Below are 17,461 nucleotides of genomic sequence, written 5' to 3'. Positions count from 1 at the left end.
CAGATCCAAAATATCTAGCAAGGCTATAGGTTTTAAGGAGATATTCAGAGGAATTATTTTATTGCTTTCTATAAATTTTATGTGCTTTTTAATTATTAGCTGTGCAGTTCTTTATGATATTTTATCTCCTTTCCATCTTTTTAAGAAGAGTTTTAGACCAGTTTTCACCTCTCAAATTAGCATGGACATAAACATTTGATAATATCCAGTATTGATGAGGATATGAGCGAGGGGATACTGCTTTGGATAAAGATATAAATTAGCTCAACCTTTCCTTACTCTTTGAAAATAATCTATCAAAATCTTGAATGCACATACCCTTTATCCACGTAATCCTACTTCGGGGAATTTATCCTTCAAATATATTCAGTTGCCCAGAAATATATAGAATACTTGTGCAGGAGAGAAAGAAACGTAAATTCCCATCAAAACCGGATGGTTTCCTGAATTATTGTCCATCTAAAGACTGGAATAACAAGCAGCAACTAAGTAGTGAGATGGATCTCTAGGAACCAGTATGGAAAGATGTTGTGACACTTTAAAAAAAAAATAGAAAGCATTAAGTCAAAACAGCAAATTACAGAAAGGATGCTTAGAAGGATCCTGTGTGTGTTTTTTAAAAGAGAGAGAGGGAGGTAAGCAAAGAAGATTTCTGAAAACACACCCAAGCAGCTATGAACAGTGAGTAGTACCTCAGGAAGGCTGGAGGGAGGGAGAACTTTCCCTTTATCTCATACGTGTCCAGAGTTTGATTTTTTTCCAATTAAAAAAAAATGTTTATTCAAGTATATCATCTATGTAAACATACACGAACAATAAGTGTATAGTAAAAGTTGTGAACTTATAAAACAAACACGTATAACATACAGGCTCCCACACATCTCCCCACCACCAGCACCTTGCATTGTTGTGTAACATTTGTAGCAAATTATGAAAGAGCATCATCAAAATCTTACTATCAGCTAGAGTCCCTATCTTACACTTGGTGACTTTTCCCCCAACCCACCCTATTATTAACACCCTGTATTAATTCGAAAATTTTTACCAGTAGTATAAATTATTTTTATGATTAAAAACTAGTCTTTAAGGGAAGCAGACTTGGCCCAATGGATAGGGCGTCCGTCTACCACATGGGAGGTCCACGGTTCAGACCCCGGGCCTCCTTGACCCGTGTAGAGCTGGCCCACGCGCAGTGCTGATGCACGCAAGGAGTGCCCTGCCACGCAGGGGTGTCCCCCGCATAAGGGAGCCCCACGCGCAAGGAGTGCACCTGTAAGGAGAGCTGCCCAGTGTGAAAGAAAGTGCAGCCTGCCCAGGAATGGCACCACCCACACGGAGAGCTGATGCAGCAAGATGACGCAACAAAGAGAGACACAGATTCCCATGCTGCTGAAAACAGAAGTGGACACAGAAGAACACACAGCAAATGGACCCAGAGAGCAGAGAGCTGGGGGTGGGAGGGGTGAAGAGGAGAGAAATAAAATAAATCTTTAAAAAAAAACTAGTCTTTAAAAGTCATTTTTAGGAGAAAATATCTGATTCGAGGAGACTTCTTTTTGGTGCACTAATCTGCAGTCACCCCAGCCCTCTGCAAGCTGGCATGTGACACCCAGGCTTGTCTATGCTAGCAGTGCCTGCCCACTCTTCCTCGTTTCCACCCCCCTACATCCATTTCCTTTTTTTTAATATTTATTTCCTCCCCACTCATTGTTTTGCGCTCACTGTCTGCTCTCTGTGTCCACTCACTATGTGCTCTCTCTCTGCTCATCTTCTCGTTAGGAGGCCCCAGGAAGCAAACCTGGGTCTCCCATGTGGGAGGGAGGCACTCAATAGCCTGAGCCACCTCCGCTCCCTGCTTTGTTGTATCTCTCACTGTCTTTCCTCTTTGTGTCTCCTTGCTGCATCATCTTTTTTTTTTATTATTTATTTTATTTTTTTCTCTCCCCTTCCCTCCCCCTGCCCCAGTTGTCTGTTCTCTGTGTCCATTTGCAGCATGTTCTTCTTTTTGTGTGCTTCTGTTGTTGTCAGCGGCACAGGAATCTGTTTCTCTTTTTGTTGCGTTATCTTGCTGTGTCAGCTCACTGTGTGTGCGGCACCATTCCTGGGCAGGCTCTACTTTCTTTTGCATGGGGCAGCTCTCCTTACGGGGTGCACTCCTTGCACATGGGGCTCCCCTACGTGGGGGACACCCCTGCGTGGCAGGGCACTCCTTGTGCGCATCAGCACTGTGCGTGGGCCAGCTCCACACGGGTCAGGAGGCCCGGGGTTTGAATCCTGGACCTCCCATGCGGTAGGCGGATGCTCTATCAGTTGAGCCAAATCCGCTTCCCTCTGTGTGTACCTCTTGACCGGGTGTTTCCTTTTTATCCGCCTCTTTTCTTTCTCTGACACATGGTTGTTTGACAAATCAGGGGGAAAAAAACAAAAACCAGCCAGATGCACAATTAGCAAGGAAGCCGTGCCTGCTGGTGAACCGTCATTTCATGAGATATATTTTAGTAAGTACTGTCAGTCCTCTCCTGAGGTCATTGCTAAAAGGAAAGGTAAATGGAAAGGGGATTATTTGGCTTAGCTACGGAAGCCCTCCGTTACCTGTCAGAAATATGGGAGAGTGTGGGCTGTGATGTGGACCATTGACCATGAGGTACAGCGGTGCTCAGAGATGTATTCACCAAGTGCAATGAATGTCTCATGATGATGGAGGAGGTTGTTGTTATGGGGGGAGGAGTGAGGTGAGGGGGTGTAGGGTATATGGGGACCTCATATTTTTTTAATGTAACATTAAAAAAATAAAGACAAAAGTAAAGCATTGCGGCATCCTGCTAGCGTCCTCGGGATCACCCTGGGAAATTAGCATCAGCGTGAGCACAAGACCGTGGCCTCTCCCAACTTAGAGAGTCAAGGGACCATCCACGTTACCCTCGGAGGATTCTTTACACAGTTTGCAACCAGTCAGCTTTGCTGATGCCAGAAACTTCTTTATCAATACTAAGTTTTTACTGTGAAAATCTGTCCAGCCTCTGCCTTGTCATTCTTGAGTGTAAGCATAAAATCTGGACTCCTTAATAGAATTCACGTGTGAGCGTGTTGGAAAGTGAGGCATTTCCCAAAATAGTCTAGCCACCCTCCCTGAGAGCGGGCATTGGGATTTTACGTCCTTGTCCTTTTCCTCTTCAGTTGTGAGCAGGTAACTCCAGCCAGGCCCCAGCTCTGTCGCCCCCCCATTCCTTGCCTGGGGGGTCCACACTGATGAGGTTTTACTATACAGTCTTAGCTGGTTTGACCTTCCCTGGAGAAATAAATTGGAGTTCAAAGGGAGGAATGAAGATATTAGCCTCATTTCTTTCATTTAAAGGCACGCCTAAGACTAAGGAATTCAGGCTCATGTCTTGCTGCAATGTAAGAATGTTCTCTTGTGGGCCACCATTTTCTTTCAAATGCCACTGCATCAGGTGGGAGAGGCGATTGGGCAAATACGACTGGGCATGAGGATGGGGCGTTTGGTATTTGTTCTCCCTTTGGATCTGTACAAAAATAATTTTCTAAGTCATCTATGTACTTTTTTTTGCCTTAGAATTCGATGTCACTAAAATCATGGTCCTGTCATCCCAAATATTGTTGTATCCCTCAGTTTCAATAACTGGTGAGAGGAGGATGTATTTACTAAATGACTAGATAATCAACAGTTCAAAGATACTGGCCCCAATGCAAAATACAACCAAAGCAAACCATGGACAGTTGTGTATAGTAATAATATATGAATGACCTTCCATCAATGGTTAAAAAAAAAAAAAAACAAGTCTAAATGAAAAAAATGAGACCAAAACTACTATATATTGTTTAACTCTATCTATACAAAATGTAAATACAAATAAATTATAGAGACAGAAAAAAAATAGCAGTTATGTGGGGCAGGGGAAGGATAGAGAGATTGAGAGGTGACTACTAAAGAGTAGGGTTTGTTTTAGGAGGTATCGGGGATTGAACCCAGGACCTCATACATGGGAAGCAGGTACTCAACCACTGAACTACGTCTGCTCCCTTATTTTATCTTCTTTTTTTTTTTCTCCCAACTAATGAAAAAAAAGATTCTGGCCCCAGTGAAACCTGGATAAGGATGGGAGATTGTTCATCTCTGGCCCTAAGATTGTCCCTGCAAGTAATATCGAAAACAAATCCTCATAAAGCTTTCAAAGAGGTATGGTTCCCCACCCACCCCCCAGGTTTATTTTGTAACCTAAGATAGACAGGCTCAGTATCAGGAGAAAATTACAGGCAGACTTAGTAGTTAACCACCCTTCACCCAGGGAGGCTGATGAATCTGCCTGAAGCTCTTCAGTCATGAGGTTGAACCTGACTTTCGGTAGATGAATCTTGATCTGCGTGGGCAGCTGGATTAGACACCTGAGACTCCCCCCCCCCCCCCCGCCACCTCCTCCTTTCTGATTGCTGTGAGCCTTTGTCTCACTACCCCCCCCCCAAAAAAAAGAGCCCGGAATTAAATATTTTGGTCCCCATGTTGGGTATTAGTCATTATCAGAAGTCCTTTGTCTAACACGAATCCCTCCCATACATGTAGGATATGGTCACGTTACCTTCAGATCAGTCCAAATCTCTGTCTTGTGAGGGTTAGACTATTTAAGAGCCATCCGCCCCCAAATGCTCAGGCTAGAGGCTCATGCCTGATGCTGCTGCTGGGAAGGATCGCCCTTCTTCCCAGGCGCCTCCCCCTCCCCTCCCCCGTCTTGGTGCCTCTGCCCCCCATTCTCCCAGGCCTGCATCTCTAGAGCCGACCCTCCACCCGAGCCTCTTCCTCCTCACCTGGGAAGCAGGGGAAGCCCCAGGCAACGCAGTCGAGTCCAATTTATCGTCAGTGGGCAAAGCAGTAAGCTGGAAACTTCTTTTTAGAAGTGCCTGTAGGAGCTCGCAGTTTAGTGAGAAGCACAGACAAGGACATGATGATTTCTAATGTCAAAAGACTGAGGTGGGGAAGCAGACTTGGCCCAGTGGTTAGGGCGTCCGTCTACCACATGGGAAGTCCGCGGTTCAAACCCCGGGCCTCCTTGACCCGTGCGGAGCTGGCCCATGCGCAGTGCTGATGCGCGCAAGGAGTGCCCTGCCACGCAGGGGAGCCCCACGCGCAAGGAGTGTACCCCATAGGGACCGCCTCCCAGTGGGAAAGAAAGCGCAGCCTGCCCAGGAATGGTGCTGCACACACGGAGAGCTGACACGTCAAGATGACGCAACAAAGAGACACAGATTCCCGTGCCGCTGACAACAACAGAAGCGGACAAAGAACGACATGCAGCAAATAGACACAGAGAGCAGACAACGGGGGGGAGGGGAGAAAAATAAATAAATAAATAAATAAATAAATAAATAAATAAATAAATAAATAAAAGACTGAGGTGACACGTATGTGAGAAAAAGCAGGTCCCCCTGCTCTCTGGTGGTGGCCGCCAAGGTTGAACAGGAGAATAAAAACATGGGGAAGGGGAAATAATCTTTGCAACTCAGAAATAAACAGGTGAACAGAAGGAAAAAAAGAATACTGTAGTGAAGGCTGAGATGCTGGTTGGTTGCCCCTCCAATGGGTATCTGTAGAAATTAACAGGGAAGAAATGGCAAAACTTGGTTGAGTTCATCTCTCGCAACTGAGGCCCACCCTCTGTACAACTTGCCCAAGTCTACAGAGCCTGTAAATGGCAGATCCAGAAGTCGTTCTTCTGAGTCTCAGACCGGTGTTTTTCCTCCTGCAGTACCTCCTACAGTTAGAATGTCTCCATTCCGAGAGTTCTAAATGTAAGCCACCAGCCTTCCACTTAGTTGATGCTTTCATGTGTTCAGTAAACATGTACTGGGCACCATAGCAGGTGCCAGGCATAGAGAAGATGATGCTACAGTTGACCTTAAAAACTCCACAGCCTTGGGGGCAGTGGCCCCTGGAGGTTCTGAGGGTAGGGAGAGGGAAAAACAGGTGTAACACGGGAGCATTTTTGGGACTTTGGAGCCTTCTTGGGTGTCACTGCAGCGACAGATGCAGGCCATTGTATATCCCACCATAACCTGCAGAGTTGAGTGGGAGAGAGTGTAAACTACAGTGTAAACTATAATCCACGCTGAGTGGCAGAGCTCCAAAATGTGTTCATCAATTGCACTGAATGCACCACACGAATGAAAGATGTGGCCAGTGTGGGGAAATGTGGGAAATGTGGGGAGTGGAGCATATGGGAATCTCCTATGTATTCTATGTAACAGATGTGTAATCTAAATATCTTTAAAAAAAAGAAAAAAAAGAAGAACTTCACAGCCTGATATCCAGACATGTCAATAGAGAGGACAAAAAATCTTAAGTAGGAAGGTTCATTGCCTTTCCCCTCTTCATCCTTGGGTAGTTGGTAACTTTGCAGACCTTGAAGAAGCCTAAGTGAGGCTACTTCACTTAAGAAAGAGCATGCAGCTGCTCTAGGAAGAAAAGAATAGATCCAGAAGGCTAGAGAAGCAGAATAAGGCAGATCAGAACTTTCTGGGTGGAAAAGATAAGCACAGACAACTGCCTTCATGCATGAGACATTGGGGAGATGTACACAAAAAGGTAGGTAGATGGAAGGGAAGAAAAGTTAGCGTGTTTTTATGTTGAGTGGTGAAATGTTGACACTTGGAAGACTTTAAGAGCCTTAGAATCAAATTTGTGTTTATTTTGAATATGACACCGTATGGAAGGATGACAACTAGAGGAGTGAGTAATGAACACGTTTATTGTCGTGTGATATGTTCAATAACAGAGGCAGGTGCATAATATTTTGGTGACCCAAGATAGACTGCTCTTCTCAGGAGTTGGGGTCCATGGAAATGCCATGGAGAAGGCACTTGAGTAGGATCTTAAAGAATGTGCCAGGTAAGTGCTGAGGTGGGGAAGGAGGATGCATTCAAGACACAAGCAGGATATGCAGTCTTAGATGCTAAAAAGAATGGCACATTCAGGGCCAGGCACAAGTCCTGCACACCCAAGGGGACAGCAAAGACCAATGTGGCAGGTCGCAAAGAGCCTTGGGCCAAGCAGTGGAGTGTGGGCGTCGTGGTATGGGCAGTGTGTGGCAGGAGCATGGCAGAGGGGGTCATGCAGTCTTGTCTTTCACAATGATTGTTCTGGTAGCAGTGTGGCCATGGGTGAGAGAGGGCCAGACTAGAGAGAGAAAGAAACTATGGCAGGATAGGGTGAATGGTCGGGGCCTGCACATGCAAGAAACTGAGGGATGGACAGAGGAGTATGGATATATTTCATGATGGAGACTGTATTGGTTTGCTCGAGCTGCTGTAACAAAAGCAGCAAAACCTGGATGGCTTGAAACAATGGAAATTTATTCTTTCCCAGTTCTGGAGGCTGGAGGTCCAAACATCAAGGTACCAGCTGAGCCACACTTCCTCCAAAACTGGTAAAGAAGAATGCTTCCTTACCTCTTCCTAACTTCTGGTGGCTCCCAGCCATCCCTGGCGTTCCTTGGCTACAGCTACCTTACTGCTGTCTTCCCTAAGGGTCTGTGACTCTGTGTCCACATTTCCCTCTTCTTATAAGGACCCCAGTCACTGGGTTAGGTCCCACCTTAATCCGGAATGACCTCATCTTAGCTCGATTCCATGTGCAGAGACCCTCTTTCCAAATGATGCCACATTCACAGGTACCAGGGGTTAGGACTGGATTGTATATTTTGGAGAGGCACAAATCAAGCCACACTGGAGACCTTGAACATCCACTCCCTTTCCCTGGGCTTAACTGTCCTCATTTGTTGCAATGAAAGATCCCTCCCGAGTCTAACACTCTGTGACTCTGAATGATCTTCACATACAGGAAAGTCAGAGAACAGAGTAAGTGGAAGGGGAGAAGGTGAGCGCAGTGGATTGACTCGTGAGCCCCAGTTTGGACATGTGTTTGGTCTCAGTCTGCACTCCAATGGGTGTGAACCCATCGTCAATAAGAGCTCTTCAAGACGATGCTTCAGTTAAGATGTGGCCCAGCAGAATCAGTTGGGGCTTTAATCTAGGTCATTGAGGTCCTTTATAAGCAGAATGAAATTCAGGCATAGAGAGAGAAAGCCACAGGGAGGAGCTGGTAGTGAAGAGAACCCAGAAGAGAGAGGAGAAGGTTCCGCCATGTGCAATGCAGGTGCTGGAAAAGCCAAGGACCGAGGATCGCCGGCAGCCAGCCCCAGAGCGCCACCATGAGGAAGCACTGCCTTCCGGATGCCTCAGTTTCGCCTCACAGTTGCAAAACCATGAGCCTGATAAATTCCCCTTGTTTAAGCCAGCCCACTATACAGTATTTGTTTTGGCAGCCAGAAAACTAAGACAGCGAAGGGTGTCCCAGCTCCCTGCACACTGCAGAGGTGGCAGCACCGGTACATTCTGGGAACGCGTACTCTGCAAAACCTCAGGCATTTCAGAATACGTAGCATCCTTTGGGCTCGGCTGCACTGTAGACGAAGTGGGAGATCACTCAGCATCTGGCAGTGGACAGCGAGTTCTGATAGGGAGATTTCGTAGAGCTAAGCCAGGCAGGTTTTTGTTTGTTTTTTGACATGACTTGAGCACATACCCCCTCCGATAAAAGCTTAGGCTGATTGATTTCTAAAAAGAATGTTAAAAGCATCTGGCTGTGTTGACTTGAGGAAATGCCAGGGCTTTCGAGAGAAATGCTTATTTAACCTCCTCTCTCCAGACTTTCCCACAGGACAGTAAGAACTACAATGAGTATCAAATTTAATGAACCCAATTTCTACTCTTTTTTCATTTATTTATTCAAATCCGACAGCTTACTAGCTCATCACTAATGTGCATCTGTAGCTTCTCTTGGAAACCTTGAAGCAGATACTTCTGGACGCTGGCAAGATTCCTAGGAGGCCCATGAGGCAAAGGTTGGAAAGGAATTAATGTGCTGAGGAACAAAAGAGTAGCACAGCTACATAAACCACCCTCAACTCAATCAGTGGCAGCTCATGCCCCTAGCAGAGGGTTTTCTTGTTTTCCTTTCCAGAGTTAATCTTTTTTTTTAAGATTTATTTTATTTCTCTCTCCTTCCCCCCCATTGCTGCTCTCTGTGTCCATTCGCTGTGTGTTCTTCTGTGTCCACTTGCATTATCCAGCAGCACTGGGAATCTGTGTCTCTTTTTGTTGTGTCATCCTGCTGCATCAGCTCTCCATGTGTGCGGTGCCACTCCTGGGCAGCCCGTGCTTTTTTCACGTGGGGCAGCTCTCCTTGCGGGGCGCATGCCTTGCACATGGGGCACCCCTACACGGGGGTGCCCCTGTGTGGCACGGCACCCCTTGCGCACAGCAGCACTGTGCATGGGCCAGGTCACCACATGGGAGGCCCTGGGGATCGAACCCTGGACCTTCCATATGGTAGGCGAACGCTCTATCAGTTGAGCCACGTCCACTTGCCCAGACTTAATCTTTAAAAGCTGTCTCTTAAGGGGCTGACTTCAAGTGTGGCGTGTACTATTCTGCAATTGCTTTAGCTGGTTTCCGTTCACACTGCTACAACCTTCTATAGTAAGTCAGCCCCAGACAGCCTGGTCAATGTCAAGTCAGCAACCCCTGGTCTAATACTTGGGGGTTGGTCAGCTACAAACCAGCCCTTGGGATACTGCTAGAGCCAGCCTGAGCCTGCTGCATTGGCCTCTCTGGCTGGCCTGGCACCCAAAGCCCGAGCACGCTGTCCAGCCCACGACTCAGGCCCGCAGGGCACCGCGAGACACAGACAACCACCAAGCGAGACTTTAGGCATGAGACTGGCTAAGTTTCAGATTGGCAGAAAATGCTTCAAAACTATGAGAAGAATGCCTGGAGGAGCTATAAGTAATTAAGAATTAAAAAATAGATCTCATATTTAAATTGATCACAGAGTCACCCTTGACAGTTGAACGTTGGGCATTAAAAATGTGCTGCTGGAACTGGTGAAAAGGTTGTTTGTAAATCTTTGGAAATGCATAGAAATGGTGAAAGCGTATCATGGTGTTTGTAAATAGCAGAGATATTATATGGGTATGACAGTTGTTGAAAGGGAAAGTTTAAGGTCACATATTTCTAGAAGGAAAACTAAAAACTGTAACAGATTATATAAGAGAGTAAAACCTCATGTAAAACATGAATATGGGTGATATTGTAAATATAAGACTCTACAAAATACAAATATACTAGAGAGAAGGGAAAAAATAGCAACTACATATGGCAGGGGAAGCATAGAGAGACTGAGAGGTGATGAGTTTTATTTTTATAATAATTATTAATAAAATAATGAAAGTACTCCAAGAATGATTGAAGTGACAAATGCACAAATATGTGATTGCACTGAATACCATTGATTGTACACTTTGGACGAATTTATGCTTTACTAATATGTAACAATAAAATTGATTTGTTAGGAAAAAATATATGCTGCTGAAGTGGGTGTCGCACAGTGACTGAGCCTGCTTGGCACGTATGAGGTCCCAGGTTCAATCCCCAGTGCCTCCTAAAAAAAAAATGCTCAGGTGGAATTTGCGGTGTTTAAGGAAATAAGCAAAAGGCAGAGTTTATTGTAGAGCTTTACCTCTGAATATTCTCAGGAGAATTAGAGTCAGATTTTTTGATGCTATGGAACCAAAAGAAAATGTAAATATTTTAAAGGTGTTTCAAAGGATCTAGGGATTAAACACTTCCCAAAGCTCTCTGTGGCTGAAAAGAAACAATAAAAATATTTTTGGCAGATACCCAAACCTTTCGGGAATAATTTCCTGGAAATTTGTAAGCCCAATAATGATTAAACACACAAGGGAGGGGGCTGGGGGATGCGGTGTAAGAGAACCTCTTATGTTTTTTTTTTTTAAGATTTGTTTATTTATTCCTGCCCCCCCCCCCCCAGTTGTCTGCTCTCTGTGTCCGTTCGCTGTGTGTTCTTCTGTGTCCACTTGTATTCTCATCAGGCGGCACTGGCGATCTGTGTCTCTTTTCGTTGCGTCATCTTGCTGCATCAGCTCTGTGTGTGTGATGCCACCCTTGCACTCCTGGGCAGGCTGCGGTTTCACGCAGGGCGACTCTCCTTGCACAGGGCCCACTCCTTGCGCAGGGGCCACCCCTACGCGGGGGCATCCCTGCGTGGGCCAGCACTCCTTGCGTGCAGCAGCACTGCACGTGGGCCAGCTCACCACACGGGCCAGGAGGCCCTGGGTATCGAACCCTTGGACCTCCTATATGGTAGGCAGATGCTCTATCTGTTGAGCCACGTCTGCTTCCTTACGTTTTTTTAACATTCCTTATGTTTTTTTTAACATAACGTTTTGTGTGATCTATTTATCTTTTTTAAAAAGACAATTATAAAAATAGATTTTAAAAAATAAAAAAATAAAAAACCCACAAGGGAGTGACTGAGATTCACCTCGTTAAAAATGTGAAGTAGAAGAGCTTTATTATACTTGGTACAATAAAAAAGCCACTTCATAGACACAGCACTGCATTGTAAAACTATGCATTGATGTATAAAAAAGTTCCTACTAGGTACCAAGTTACATCATTAACCAAATTGTAGAAACCGGAGATACGGAGTCAGATAAATGCATTCCGTGGGATTCCAATTTGGAAATACACCACAAGTGGTTAGAACAAGAGTAATCAAACTATAGTACTACTGAGAATGTGATGCTCGGCTGAATTTTTTTTTTTTTAAGATTTTATTTATTTATTTCTCTCTTTGTCCATCCACTGTGTGTTCTTCTGCATACTTACATTATCTGGCGGCCTTGGGAAACTGCGTCTCTTTTTGTCGCATCAGCGCCATTCCTGGCAGGCTGTACTTTTTTCATGCGGGACAGCTCTCCTTGCGGGGTGCACTCCTTCCACGTGGGGCTCCCCTACACGGGGGTGCCCCTGTGTGTCACGGCACTCCTTGTGCACCATAGCACTGTGCCTGGGCCAGCTCACCACGTGGGTCAGGAGGCCCTGGGTCTCGAACCCTGGACCCTCCATATGGTAGACGGACGCTCTATCAGTTAAGCCACATCTGCTTCCCATCTGCTGAACTTTTTAAATCTGTATTTATTAGGCATTGGGGAACTTAATGAAAAATCTCCAAGCTCAGTAAGAGAGAAGTACCATTTTATAGTTCTAAACATCTCTATCCATAAGTACCTGTTCTTATGATCTAGAGGAATTGCAACCATCATCTTGAAACAGAATGCAACTTTCGGTGAATTTGGTCACAATCCCATAGCAAATAGGTTATGATTTAGCCAACAGCACAAAAACATCCTGATTCTCTCAGCCTGGAATTCTCTTCACTGCTATTGGTCACATGTGTTCAGTGTAGATAAAAAGGGGGAGCCAAGCACAAAACAGCCTGTTTCCACATGTTGCAGGGGAGGATAAATAAGACTAGAATCCAAAATAATCAGCACATTTACCCTAGGAAGTTTGCTGCCTTCTCAAAAGAACTGTGTGCAGAAATTTTTATCCTGTTTCCACAATTCCATGCCCCACCCCCTTCGGAGCTCCTAAAATTTTTGACTGATAAAGTGTTAATTCACCTCTGACTGTTTGCTGAGGTCTCAAAACACAAATACGATGCCAAGTCTTACTGCAGCGGAAGAACCAAGACGCAGATAAAAATGTGTTGATTATACGATCCAAGAAAACCCAACATATACTAACAAAGAATGTGTAGTTACACCAACCACTGTATTTCTCTTGTGTCTCGCTCTGTGTTTTATTCCTGAGAACTCTAACTGCACATGATGAGTGAGCGTGAAATATGATGGGTCCTGCGAGTAAAATAGATTCTCCCAGGAAATGCGCGAACAAGGCTCTGTACAGATGCGTTCTAACCAAAGCCTCTCAAGTGTCTCCTCTAACCACCCATCTTTCGGGTGACCAGTAATAAATTTAACCAGTCCATTAAATTTTATATCCACCATAACTCTTAACGGTCCTGCAAGAATGGCCGGAGCTATGAGGTTAAACAAGCATTTATCTTGACAGCCCTGGAATTTCCTGAAGTCAAGCCTTCACAAAATAAAACAACTAGGAAGAGGTACAAGTAGGAGGTGTGTGTTTGTTATTTTCCTTTTCCTTCCATCGCCATGACCAGAAGGGTTTTTCAATCTGGGGTTCTGGTCATTATCAAAAGACATGTCTGCAAAGAGGAAGCAACCAAGAGAGGACTGTTTGGGGAGTTCGAGCATTCCTTTCCTTGTTTTTATCACAACTCTTGGACCAAGCACTGTGTGCTCAGTGATGGAAATACAGAGACCACACGTAAGATCTCTGGGCTCTAGGGATTTGCAGGAGAACATCGTGTAAGTCCACGAGGCAGGACAGCATCTGAGTACATAACCCTCAAAGAGGTGACCTTTCAGCTAACTTTGCTTGACCTGGCTTCAAATCCCAGCTCTACAACTCATAGACTTTTTGAGATGATTGTGAAGAAGTTACTTTAGCCTCAGTTTTTGCCCCACCTGTAAAATAAGAATAATCCTCATCCCCACTTCATACTCCTGGAATGAAGCAAGAGAGCACGTCAAGTCCCTCTCCTTGTCCTTGACACGTAGTAGGTTCTGGACATGCAAGTGGCCTCCACTATCCCCCCACAGAAAGGTGAAATCTCTGACTTTGATGATTGTTTTACTTGGCTAAAGGCTGCCAATGCAATATACCAGAAATGGGTTGGCTTTGATAATGGGAATTTATGAGAGTAAAATCTTAAAGGTCCAAGGCTGTGAGAACGTCCAAATTAAGGCATCTTCTGAGACGCTGTCTCACCCAACTGCCACTGCGGGTGATGGAGGACACGGCAGGGCATGTGGCGGCCCCACTCGCCTCTCCCCTCTCCTCCAGTTCCATGCTGCCCCGTGGGTCTACCCTCTCAGGGACCTCATTGCTTCAGCTTCCACTGCTCTGTCAATTCTGGCCTCCTGCCTCTCTCTCAGCCTCTCAGGGTTTCTCTTTCTGCAGCTGTAGGTGATCCTAGAGTCCTGTCTCACATGGCAGGATAAAACTGGCAGCTCTTTCTCTGTCTTCTGTTTATATAGGACTCCAGTGAAGGATTAAGACCCACCCTGGGTCCCATAATCCAATCAAAGGTTCTTCGCTCAAGCAACCTAATCAAAAGATCCCTTCACTGAACCTAATCAAAAGGTCCAGCTACAATGGGTTTACAGGCACAGAGTGCGTTCACTTTATTTTATTTGTTTTTTTATTTCTCTCCCCTTCCCCACCCCCACCCCCCTGTTGTCTGCTCTCTGTGTCCATTTGCTGTGTGTTCTTCTGTGTCTGCTTGCATTCTCAGTGGCACCAGGAATCTGTGCCTTTTTTGTTGCATCATCTTGCTGCATCAGCTCTCCGTGTGTGCGGTGCCACTCCTGGGTGGGCTGTGCTTTCTTTGCATGGGGTGGCTCTCCTTATGGGACGCACTCCTTGCACTTGAGGCTCCCTTATGCGGGGGACACCCCTGTATGGCACGGCACTCCTTGTGCGCATCAGCACTATGCATGGGCCAGCTCACTACACGGCCCTGGGTTTGAACCCTGGACATCTCATGTGGTAGGCGGACGCTCTATCAGTTGAGCCCATCTGCTTCCCTGGGTTCATTTTAAGAACAAGATTTTCTAGGGTCCACAAAAAACTCAAACCAGGACACAGACCTTCCTCTTATACTTTTAAATGTGTGTCTTTATATTAAAGTGTATAAATTATTTGAATAACATGAGTCTAATTGTGATCTGAGAATAGCCTCTAGCAAATGTGTTCAAATCCCGTTCTCTCTGAGCATTTTGGCAGGGTCAGGCATCCCTCTCACTGGGGAAGACAAAGGCCTGGACCCTTGTCCACTGAGAGTTAATCATTGTTGACATAAAGACAGCCTTCACATCTCTTTTTATTTTGAGGTACTGGATGCCAGAGATTGAACCCAAGACCTTGTATGTGGGAAGCCAGCCCTCAACCCCTGAGCTACACCTCTTCACCTGAGTTGGTTCTTTCATTCGTTTTCCTTATTTGCTTATCTTTAGGAGGTACCAGGGATCAAACCCAGGACCTCGTACCTGGGAAGCAGGTGCTCAACCACTTGATTGACACCCGCTTCCCATACTTCCTTTTACCCAGGACAGGTACCCCGCCTACATCCCTGCTGGCTTATACACACCCCTGCGGGCTTATTCACATCACTGCTACGAGCACAAAATGGGTGGGAAGGGTGAGGATATGAAACATGTCGACTTGGCCCCCCCCGAGGCCCTCCCTGCCTCCTGTGGGACCCAGCAGCCCCACAGCCTCTCGGGCTCCCCTGAGAAGGAGGCCCTGAAGTTGAGGTGCCCCGGTTGCAGCTGTGTCCAGCACCTAGCGCGGCAGCGTGCGGCCAACGGCTTTCTCGGCCGGAGTGACATCCTCGCCCTCTCCACGTGTCTCCCCTGCTCTCTAATTTCTTCCGCCTAGGCAGCCCGCCCCAGCTGCTGGCCTGCGCCTGTTCAGATTTCCTCAGGAGGGAAACCCTAGGCGCAGAAAACGTTGTCAGCCAAGGGAGAACAGAAGCGTGAGAAGAGGTTTTGACCCTGAGCGGAGCAGGACCCCCAGGGGCCTACCACGATGAGCTGGGGTCGTGGTGGAACTCCATGGGCAGGAGGCCGGAGCCCATGCTCTGGGAGAAGCTGCCCCCACACAAAGGCGGTGATTTGAGCTCAGCTCACGGAAGCTGGTTGGAGTCGGTCCCACGGCTGCCCACTGCCCACTGTCGCACTCCGGTTCCTACCTGATTCTGGTGGAGGGCGGCCGTCCCTGCTGGCTGGACCTCGGTCTGCCCATTCCCTGACTTCAAGGGAGAAAATCCTGGGGCAACACAGAGCTCTTAGGCAGTTATGAGGATGAGTGTCCTGGTTTGAGTTTCTTTTCTTTTCTTAAGCTAACCCATGTCTGTGCATGTGACCCTCTTGTATGTGGGAACTTTGGGTTGGATTCAGTCGTGGGACCATTGGATTAGATCGCTTCAGTTACGGCCTTTGATTAGGCGGGTCCTAATCCTTCACTGGAGTGTTACATAAATGGAACAGAGAGAAAGAGAGCCGCTGCCATTTTTATGAGAGTGGACTCCAGGATCACCCACAGCTGCGGGAAGAGAAACCCCGAGAGGGAAGCGGACTTGGCCCAGTGGTTAGCGCATCCGCCTACCACATGGGAGGTCCGTGGTTCAAACCCCGGGCCTCCTTGACCCGTGTGGATCTGGCCCATGCGCAGTGCTGATGCGCTCAAGGAGTGCCGTGCCACACAGGGGTGTCCCCCGCGTAGGGGAGCCCCACGTGCAAGGAGTGCGCCCTGTAAGGAAAGCCGCCCAGTGCGAAAGAAAGTGCAGCCTGCCCAGGAGTGGTGCCACACACACGGAGAGCTAACACAGCAAGATGACACAACAAAAAAAATACAGATTCCCATGCCGCTGACAACAACAGAAGCGGACAAAGAAGACGCAGCAAATAGACACAGAGAACAGACAACTGGGGGGGGGACTAAATAAATAAATAAAGGAAGGAAGGAATAAATAAATAAATAAATAAATTTTAAAAAAGACACCCCAAGAAGTGGAGAGAGCGGTGGGAGTCTGGAATCAGCAGAGCAGCCGGAAGCTGAGACAATCTAGGTGCCTAGTTGCCCACAGCTGAGCTTGGGGAGAAAGTGAACCTGCAGGAGAAGGCAGAGGGCTGCCACCGTTTTGCTTTGCCACGTGGCAGGGGCCCAGCATCTGCCAGCGGCCGACTTTTGGTGAAGCAGCATCACTGATGATAACCTTGATTTGGACATTTTCACGGCCTCAGAACTGTAAGAGCTTACCCTAATAAATTCCCGTTGTAAAAGCCAGCACAGGCAGGTATTTTTGCATTGGCAGCCTTCAGCAAACTAAAACAATAAGGAAGACAGAAGTAACAAACAAGGCAAAAATATTTTTAAGCATTTTCCAGGTGCAAAAACAAACATAAGACATACCCCTTGCAATGCCTTGGAGCAGTCTCTGCTTTCCACTGGCATGGGAACAAGGCCAGGTGACAATCTTTCTCCAGGTTTCAGTCTTCCTCTCTCAAACTGCCTCTTACTTTCCTGACATCCCCTTTTCCTCTTCAAACCCCAGAGCGGGCTGACACTAAGGTGCTCTGCACCGAGAGTCTTTTCCTCCTGCCCTCTTTAAAGATGCATTTTTCAGGGAGCGGATATGGCCCACTGGTTGAGCACCTGCTTCCCATGTATCAGGTCCTGGGTTCGATCCCTGATACTTTCTAAAAACAAACCAATGAGCAAGAAAACCAGCTCTCATTGGGGAGCTGATGTAGCTCAGTGGTTGGGCACCTGCTTCCCATGGATGAGGTCCTGGGATCAATCCCCAGGACCTCCTAAAAAAATAGTAAAAGATGCATGTCCCATCCTTCCAGAAGGACCCTTCCTGCCACCAGCATTG

At 46.7% G+C, this 17,461-nt stretch overlaps 1 protein-coding gene across 11 annotated transcripts in view; it reads left to right on the top strand.

The window, feature by feature from the left end:
* RPS6KA2 (ribosomal protein S6 kinase A2) overlaps positions 1-17,461 on the top strand; it is a 507,583-nt gene that overhangs the window by 416,365 nt on the left and 73,757 nt on the right. The window lies entirely within an intron of this gene.

Source organism: Dasypus novemcinctus, chromosome 28 (genome assembly GCF_030445035.2).
Source record: "Dasypus novemcinctus isolate mDasNov1 chromosome 28, mDasNov1.1.hap2, whole genome shotgun sequence".
NCBI classification, from domain to species: domain Eukaryota; kingdom Metazoa; phylum Chordata; class Mammalia; order Cingulata; family Dasypodidae; genus Dasypus; species Dasypus novemcinctus.
Note: the sequence above shows the minus strand (reverse complement) of the source record. Positions and strands in the feature narration are given on the sequence as shown.